The sequence below is a fragment of the Sinohyriopsis cumingii genome, unplaced genomic scaffold, assembly GCF_028554795.1.
Source record: "Sinohyriopsis cumingii isolate HCF-2022 unplaced genomic scaffold, ASM2855479v2 utg000360l, whole genome shotgun sequence".
NCBI lineage: Eukaryota > Metazoa > Mollusca > Bivalvia > Unionida > Unionidae > Sinohyriopsis > Sinohyriopsis cumingii.
The window spans coordinates 3,435,001-3,445,530 of NW_028315892.1; the positions used below are offsets into that span (position 1 = coordinate 3,435,001).

Consider the following 10,530-nt stretch of genomic DNA (forward strand, 5'->3'; position numbering starts at 1 on the left):
TCTACAGTATCCCACACTATACAATTTTTATGAAAATCATTTTGGCGCAACATGTTTTGTTTAAACTAAATGGATTATAATGCGCTTAGAATTGCACTAAGAAAAGAACAAAGCACTACAGTTTATGTTATATTGGAATACACCACAGAAGTAACAAATTATTCGATAAAGTCTTGGAAGTAACAATTATCGACTATTTATATTATTAATTGAAGTAATATATTGACTCAGCATGATTTCTTTCCTAAACTAACTTTCACTATTGACTGTCACGCATTAACCAAAGCAAAAAAATATCTTGCAAGCTTTAGAAAGGAAACGAGTGATAAGACACGTCGTTGTGGGAAACAGTTTGGTACAAGAAGAAGAACGTTACATTTGCCCATGCATTTCACTAGTAACGCCCTAATGACGCCTATAACTCTTGTCGAAATCTGTTACAAGATGTCCCAGTCTTTTCAAGGTCAGGTTTAACGTCTCTACTATTAATGAGTATCTGTGTAGTGCAAGATAAGAAATATATGCCGCTTATGTCAATAAAAAACAATCTAGCAATACATACCAGGGCCTTGTCAAAGGTTATCAGAAAGCATTGAAAGCCATTATAAACGGAAGTAAATTCTCCTGCAGTGTCTACGCAATAACGGATAAATTTGTATACATAATCAAGTGTGTGTGTGCGTCTGTATGTGTGTGAAAAGAAAAGCAAATATGTTCATTTACCGGATCAACATATTTTCAATAATATATTCATATATCATTCCTCAAGGTGCGTTCGTATAATCGTCGAGTGTTGTTCATGTAGGTACATTATATTTTCACTGCATTTTGTTTTAAAGATACAATTTTACGTATTACAAGTTAGGTTACCTCAACGTCAATTGGACGAAAAGTAATCACGTCTATGTAACACTTCCATACCAGTACAAACCAAACATACCTTTCTCCAAGTATGACACTACCATTAAACATCCTTCACAGTACTAACCTAAGAACAATTCAGCAAACATGGGCGTTCGCAGGATTTTTTGCAGGGAGGGAGCTGTCAGTCATCGCCGGGAGAGTTAGTGCAGATAGCAGTCTGAAACTAAAGCTAATAAGCTTAACGTGCTACACAACGCCGTTATATAGGCAGTAAAACGGTGACGTACAAAGCAAAATATATGGGGTGACGTCTTACATTGTAGGACTACACTCAACATATACCATACATGTGTGTGTGTGTGTGTGTGTGTGTGTGTGTGTGTGTGAGAGAGAGAGAGAGAGAGAGAGAGAGAGAGAGAGAGAGAGAGAGAGAGAGAGAGAGAGAGAGAGAGAGAGAGAGAGAGAGAGAGAGATTTGCAAACTATATTCCAGTCGGAGATGAAAGCACTATCCCTGGATCCAGTGGTGCAAGGAAGCTTGTATGTCCAGTCATTTAAAAATTTTATTGCCTGGATCCTGCAAGAGGCTACTTTATAATATAGCCTGAAAACATCTTAAAGGACGAAATACTATCATACAGGCTAGATATATTTTATGTGATTCCCCTTCTGAGATTCGAACATGGGTTGGCATTAATCGCTCTGTCTGGACGTCCCAAAATATAAACAAGACACGTTGATCATACGCACATCCGCAAGACAGGCTGGACCATAGTTGCTGGCATAAGCATTTGTGGGTAACAAACACACGAGGAATACCCACTCGCAGTCATTCCACATACATACGGCAGTCATCAAGGTGTATAGATATTAGTAAACATATATACAAATATAAACTAGACAGATTGGAAAATACTGTATGTGGATAATAAATGAGAATGCATGCTAATAAAGAGTGAGAAAATGTATGGTCTATATTTAAACTTATCTATATCAATGCATATCTCTGCTGACAAGCAAATACATGTATTTCGCTGCATGACAATTTTGTAAACACACAGAAGACATACTATTTGACATAGGGACCAAGGGTGCCCGTACATTGCGACAAGGGAACCAACCCACCCACCCCCCATTTCACCTCTAAACATATTTTGGCCAACAGCCATAAAATGTATTACCTGATCATTACATGTTTTCCCACCGCCTCAAAAATTATTTATTTAGGAAGGTACATTATACTTTCAAAGTACTTTGTACACATATATTATTACGACATTACACTTTAAATTACCTAAACCTTAATGCAATGAGATGTAAACAGCTATATATAACACTTATATACAACAAAACACCTTGTAAGGCTGACATAACCATTACACACACTTCTCAGTCCTCACCCAAGAGCAATGCAACATGTATGTATGTATGTATATATGTATGTATGTATGTATGTATGTATGTATGTATGTATGTATGTATGTATGTATGTATGTATGTATGTATGTATGTATATATATGTATGATGTATGTATGTATGTATGTATGTATGTATGCATGCATGCATGCATGTGTGTGTGTATGTATGTATGTATGTATGTATGTATGTATGTATGTATGTATGTATGTATATATGTATGTATGTATGTATGCATGTATGTATGTATGTATGCATGTATGTATGTATGTATTTGTGTGTGTTTGTATGCATGCGTGTATGGATGGATGGATGGACGGGTGGGTGGATGGATGGATAGATGGGTGGGTGGAGAGAGAGAGATAATGTATGGTCTATGTTTAAACTTATCGATATCAATGTTTATCTCTGCTGACAAGCAAATACATGTATTTCGCTTCATGACAATTTTGTAAACACACATAAGACATACTATTTGACCTAGGGACCAAGGGTGCCCATACATTGAGACGAGGGAACCCCCACCCCGATTTCACCTCTAAACATGTTTTGGCCAACAGCCATAACACGTATTAGCTGACCATTACATGTTTCCCCACCCCATCCAAAATAATTTATTTCGGAAGGTACATTATACTTTCAACGTATTTTTGTACATATATACTATTACTTTATTACACTTTAAATTACCTGAACCTTAATAGAGTGATATGTAAACAAATATATATAACACTTATATACAACAAAACACCTTGATGGATAGAGAGAGAGAGAAAGAGAGAGAGATAATATGGTGTCAATGGAATCAGTTGTGCAAGTAATATCTTGCGTTCAGGATGGCAGTACCATGGAGACATTTATTGAGGGAAAGGAAGGGTTGGCGTGGGACGGTCGGTACATCATTATAAAAGTTAATATCTAAATACACAACTGTCCGTGATAATATAGCTTTGAATTATCTAAAGGGAAATAATGTTATCATAAACGTTAATGAATTTTAAAGTGGTTTCCTATGTGAGATTCGAACATGGGTCGGCGGGATACCGCAACAATCACGTTGTCCTTCCGCACCAAACCCTATAGCCATCGATTATGCGCACATCCCCAAACGAAACTGGAAAAGTGTCACTGGCATAAGCATTTGTGTGCAACAGACATGCATGAAGACGACTAGTCACAATAATTCAGCTAACATAGAGCAGTAATCACTGCGTATGAAAATTAATATAGATAAGTAAAAGTACACACCATATATAGTGGGAAAGCACTCGCCGTTGATCCTACTCGAGGATGAGTGATAATACAGAGTGAAATTATGTATTGTATATATGTATACCTATCTCTGTGCAGGCATATATATGCAGTTCGTTGTATACTTAATAGTGAACAACAAGCAGCAGACATACAAGTTAATATATGGACCTTATTTGTCACAAAAGAGTAGGGTGGTATGAGAACAAACGTTATGTCGTACTTACCACAAGTAAGCCCCGATGTCATTTTCACAGCAAATTCGCTCTTATAAGCGACGATACAATACGAAAGTCTTCCACTTTTATATATACACTATACGTAGATTCCTGGATACGTTTACTGTCTATTATGATAGTGCCTTTAACATAGTACTACATTATCTGGTACGTTTGAAACATACACTCCATTTCTTCGTGGGTAGAGTCAATAATGCCTATAGCGACAACAATACAAAGTCACTTGAAATAGTTTGACACTATTTTCGTCAACTGAATAACTTTCAAAAGACTACCTCACATTGGTATGGTTCAACAGGTCTGATATATTAGCTAACAGTGTGTGCAGGTATAGACAATATCATCTCACCACCAAGCTTAGTCGAAAAACAAACATGTATGTATGAATACATATAATCAAAAGGTCATACGAAAGACTTGGCAACTGTTCAATAACTTCAAACGTAACGTTGATTACTTGATTGTGGATTTTACAGTGCACCAGCACTGTAGTACTATAAAGCGCCACATAAGGTTTACATGATAAAGATTTACATATGCAAAATAAAGTGTATAACTAACAAGCAATGCAAGTTATAAAAACAAATGCTGGTTAAAATACTTAAATAAACCAGGGTTAATAATGGCATTTTTTAAAAATCATAAGAAACACCAAAAATGATCTAGTTATGAATTAACACAATCTCACATGTTGCCAAGAGACTCAACATTTATTTAAGCCTGAGAGAAACTACAACTCTTATCTAATGCACCAATCATAGTTAGTTATGTTGTATATGAATACAATGTTCCCAGCACCTTAAACTCTGCCCACTTGAGTATTATAGTAAAGTGGTGGGTTCTGGACAAATTTTTCAGGAGGGGTCTCTCAGTTGCAGAACAAGTGGGGGTTGTGGACCACATTTTTAATGGTGGTCTGTCTATAGCAGAAAAAGTGGGGGCTTAATGGGTGTTAACGCAAACGTGTAAAATGTTGCGTATCCAAATGCAGTGAAGAAAGTGTTGGCTTTGATCAGTTTAATGGGGTCTGTGTGAATGTATTGGGTGGCAACATGTGCTGTTAGTTAGACTAGGAAAGGTGCTTGATGTTTTTATGCCCAAAGGTTAATGTGGAGATACCATTAGTGCCGTATCTTTTATCATCAAAGTTGAGAAATCCTTTTTTGTTGATAAGCATTTGGCTATGAGATCTAGGTCGAACTTTAATGTTTTCATGATGTAATAATGAAGACCTCTGTATACGGATTCTTTGGAATGGTTGGTGGTAACAGAATGGCTGACAGCATATTTGTTGACACCTTTGACCTTTTTCTTGATCACACCTGTGTTTGTTGTGAAACACTATATTTTTTACCTTAATGCGATGAATTCGACTATGACAACTCAATTGGTTTTGTCCTTGAACTATCCAAGAACCTTTTTCTTATCTGCAGAGTAAAACGGGTTATCCTTTGAATAATCAGTATTATTGTTATGACGCGCATGTACCTGAAGCACTTGAAGCAAGTAGATGACTCTAGCTACAAGTACAAGATATTGGTAGATATTTCTTGCCTGCTGAGGCATTCACGGACACTGAAGAGGAACTTCTGAAAACTGATGATACTGCATACAGAGTTTGAGATCAAGCTGGTTTAGTTAACAATGGTGTTGGCATTCTTTAACAGTGCCACGTACAACATTGATGGAAAGAAAATTAAATCATGTCTCAAAAATATTGACTTTGCCACGATGATATTGGGTCTGTCAAGATATTCCAGTGAGTATTCACAATCTTCCATTCCATCAAAGATGTTCGCGAAGGATACCACTAATCATCTCAAAAACAGTAATGTGAGAATGAACGCCACTGGAACTGAAGTCGCAGCAACGAATATCACATCATGGAGTTTCAGTACCACGACATATATGCATAGTGTTTTAGGATAGTACACGAGTAGATTCACAACAGCAAACCCCAAAGGTGTTTGACACACCTGGGTTAGTTAAGTTTCTCTGAGAACAAATGAACATCAAAAACCATCTGAAGAAATGTTACTGAATTTTGAGAATGATCATGTTTGCACGTGATAAAAAAAGCGCATTGAAAAAAGGGACGGGGTATAAGATTATGGTGAGCATGACAAGGTTAAGGTCTGCCACTGCCGGGGTATTTCGCTAAAACTCGCCATGTCCAATTTTGATTTACGTGATGCTGTTCGGCGATTAAATACAAACAACTTCAGAGGTGTGTTCATGCATGATCAGTTACCGGAAACCCCAAACCGCATTGAATCTGGTATCATTAATCTCGATGGCCGTTCTGGTCCAGGCACTTACTGGGTTGCATACGTGGTTGATTCACATGGTGTTGTTTATTTTGATTCGTGCGGATTGGCACCACCAAATTATTTTTTACAATATACCAGTGGTACTACTGCTCCGATCTGGTATTCAACATTTTCGGATCCACCTATATGCAGTCCAGAAGTACTTGTTGTTCTCTGCAGCATAAAGGCGTGCATGAGTATACCAGCAGACTGCATAGCCATCTGATGTCATTTTAAACAGGTTAATAATTTATAATGGTATATATTTATGAAAGATATTTCACTAGAGTTAAGACACCTGGTCTTGGTGACATTGATTTTACAATATATGTGACACAACATGTGCTTGCTGATCTTATGAACCTCGCCGGCGTTGACCGGAATGAAGTTGTTGGGTGGCTAAAGGTGAGCAATATTAAGTGGGGTGATATTGTCCGGAGAGCTTTATGTGTGATCGCTGATAATATCCCAGTATTTACTGATGGCGGAAGAATCAGTCTCAAACATATTAATTGCGATGATTAGAAACGAGATCCGCAATGAGGCCAGTAAATGCGTTCTAAAACCGGCGATACAATGACTGGTTGACTTGACATGAACGGAAAGAGAATTGTTGTTCTGTGAGACCCAGCAATAGGCGATGATGAAACACGTGGAAAACAGCGATGCCATGATCAGTACCATGCTATTAACAACGGGTGATAAACTGACCACATCGTGATCTGGGTATGATGTTCATTTACAAATGTTTGCAGAAACACTGTGAGATTTAATAAAGTTGCTCAATATTTCCTAGGAAATCCAATGCTCTCCTCAACGTAAAGCTCGCTTACATAGACGGAAAAATCAAAATGATTGACGCAGACATAATTCATACGGCTTCATTCATCAAAGTGGTATACATGGTGGGGTCAGGATCAGCATCATTGCCAAAACAAAGTAACACAATCAAACATAACGCTGAGGTCACCGGGGTGTACACGCTCTTTGTGTTTAGCTCTGCAAAATTTAGAATATTTGCATCATTTCCATACAACATGCTACCAATACATTTTCCTGAACCGTATCAGTCAAGTTAAAGTAAATTAAAATACAGAGGAAGTATCCTTATTTGATCCAGAAGAAAAAAGCCTAACCGCATCAACGTGAGAAATTGTGAGAAAGTCTAAGTTAGTAACACATTTGTAAAAGAAATAACTATACTGAACTTACACATTTCCAAGCAAGGATTGTGCCACAGAAGGCACATACTTTGCAATATCAATGCACACATGTGTGCACACAGTTGCAAATTGGAAAATGTAATACTGTCCGGCTCTCATACGAAGGTTTCCTCATTGTCAATGTTTACTGATCCCCTGACCTATTTGGATAACTGAATTTATACACACCAACTGTTAATACAATGACTAGCAATAGATGGCTAACAAGAATCCCTACAATCAAAAACATGAGGCCACAAACCTTTAAGTATATTGTCCATTTTTCTTATTAGATCTCATAGGTTAAGCATATTCAAAATCTACTTGCTTGTAACCTATTCCACATAAGAAAGACCAATACCCAGAAAAAAACTCAGAAATATTTATTACTATCATTCCATCTACATGTTGAACATGTTTGCAAAATACAAGTATGACCAGATTTTTATAACAAACTACTAAAAATGTCGATGTGTATCTGGGCACTCGAGTTTGAATACAGAAGATACTGGCAAGTTTTCTCACATACCCACACTGGCCGAACCCGAGACTCAAAACCACGCAGACAGAGGTGAGATGGCAATGGTCCATAACAGTGAGCCCTTTAGACCACTCGGACACTCCGGGCCCTAAAACATGAAAGAAACTAACTAGTCTAAAACTTCACTGGATAATATAAGGACTATAACATGCAGGACGAATTATATCATATCCCACTACCTGACTGTAACCTGGAATAGAAGCAGAAAATTAAAAAGTTAACCTATGTGTTTCAAAGTGCACATGTGCCATATCTGATTGTCACTCAGTGCTCTATCAATAAGGTTAAGTCAATATACAAGACATGGTAGACTAAAAGACCAAATACAGTAATGAATGACAGAAAACGTATTGTACACATGTTGTGTTCACCACTTGGTCCTGCTTCTGGTAATCCTGTACATGTTAACCCTTTATTTTCAAGATCGTCAGCTGCCATTTCTATCCCACTTGTCACCTTCCTCTTCGTGGATTTGCCTTGTTGTGGGATGAACTATAAATTTAAGGAATATACATTAAGTATGTAATGAAGCATGTTTCAGTATTAATACACATATATTCTCTTGGGGTAATACATGGATACTGGCCAAAACATTTTGTATTGTACAAAGATATTCTTTTTTCAAAGCATAATACCTATGGAATGAGCACATTCACATGATTTTGTACTTGTAATCCTAACTAATTGCTATCGCCATAACAGATTGCGAAGAGAAAGTAGTTACTAGGCCATGGATAATGACAATCTGTGGTTATTAAAGCTTGCAGGTGCATAAAACAAATAAGCTTAAACATATCAATTGATATCAATTATTTGATAATCGTGTGATAATTCGTTTGCACCAATAAGTGACAAATGTGTTGAGTTTGTATTCAATTATCATGTTGATATGCTATAATTGCAGAATTTATGCTACTATAAACACCTGACAATTTACTGGCACATGCATCTTTTCAGTGCAATAATTCATATGGCCTAGGCTTGAAACCAAACTCACAATATATCTAAATATGCTCAATATAAAACATAAGCATTATTCATTGTGACCATCAATAATTGTCAGCATGATTCAGGAATGTACAGTCCATTAACGTACTAATGTGACTATACTAATTATATGTGACTTTGGGGAGACCCAGGTAACTGAGTGACCATTTCATTGGGGGAACGGGAAGAACATGTTTTTACGTTTAATAGGATCCTTACAGCTAATACAGCAGTAATAAAAGTCCCTGTCCAGTTTGGGTGTTCATGCTGCATCAACACAAATCAACAATACAAACACAGGCAAATGCTTATTATTGTCTTTCAATCAATCTATTTCCTGGCTACAATCATCCTGAAAAGTATGAATCAATTAATTTTAACAAAAGTGTGATAATAAATTGAAAATAAAGAGAACTAATATGATTGCTCAATGCAGCACGATGATCGTATTTCAGCGGACATTGCATATATCAGAATGACTAATGTAGCTCTGTTACGGAATGTGCAATCAATTAAATGCCCCCCCCCCCCAGTAGGGTTTTTAAGTAATGTGATTGTGTAAGTATTCTCAGAGAAATACAATTTACTTTAAAAATTTGCTTTGTTCTTCCAATATATTCCCCAATCACATCACGTTAATAGAATACATAATAGGAGGAGGGGATGCTGAGCATCAGACTTCTATCTCGGGTATCCGTCTGAAGAGAGGTAGCTGGATTCCCCATATGAAACATAATGCGTGCTTATAATGACCCAAGATATATAGGAAGGAAGGAAGAGACGTTTGCACAAGTCATGTTTCTCTGTGCGTCTCAAGTAGTGATCTTGCATGACTGCCACTCTCAAATTGTCTACGTCAGAGAGAGAGGACAAATGACAACCTGGTGGTATATACGGATGGCCGCATATTCTTGGCAATGAAACCTGTTTAAGGAGGACTACCAAACTATACTATCTAAACTGGATACTTCGGGTCAAATGAAAGAGCATGTAGGTCATTGACTCATGTCTTGCATGATAGGAATGTTAGTGAAGCTTGAGCGAGAGGTTCAAACTTGCTTGAGTTGAGCCAAGTTAGAACACAGGACAAATTCCATTTTAGAGATAATGTTATGGATTTTGGTCGCTGGAGATAAAAAACAGCTAACATATCTGAGAGATCTATATCATACCCACTGTCATATATTCAGTGATGATGGAAAGTGTCCGAGATCATAGAGTGATGGTCTTTACTAGTGATCGGAGCCAACTGTTACTCATCAAAGAGCCAAAGAAAAATGTTGGCCAAATGAGGGACTAAGGCACGCAAATGGATGACATGATGGGTTTGGCACCAGTCCCTGAACACACACCATTACCCCTCGTAAGCCTTCAGAGTGGAGAGCCTTCTTGCTCTTGAGATTCTCTCCACAATCGATGACTTGAATTGTTTGACTCGTAAGGCTGAACTGATAAGAGCCAAGCATGTAGAAGAAAATAAAATGGTCCTTGCAGGGATGGACCACCTTTGACAGTGGTTGCATGAGGAGATTCGGATCAGACTGGGTAGATCTATCCCTAGATCAGGTAGGTCGGTGACCCAGAAACTTTCCCACTTCAGAGATATGATCAGAATCATCTTGCAATTATGAATCAATAACTTCTGAACTATTTTTGGTATGAGGATTTTGGGAGGTTAGGCAAACGCCTAAAGCCTCTCCCAACTGATTGACAGTGCATCC

General features: G+C 37.5%; 1 protein-coding gene across 5 annotated transcripts in view; it reads right to left on the reverse strand.

Moving 5' to 3' along the window:
* The window catches only part of LOC149774266 (uncharacterized), a 46,784-nt gene extending 42,646 nt beyond the window's left edge, over nt 1–4,138 (reverse strand). For 3 of the 5 annotated variants that reach the window (XM_089945579.1, XM_089945577.1, XM_089945574.1), the window contains exon 1: nt 3,759–4,138. The gene's annotated coding sequence lies outside the window, so the exon portion shown is untranslated. Of the gene's footprint in view, nt 1–988; nt 1,088–3,758 lie in introns of all 5 variants that reach the window. The other 2 variants (XM_089945575.1, XM_089945576.1) reach the window with 2 other exon arrangements.
* Nucleotides 4,139–10,530: the final 6,392 nt, after the last annotated feature.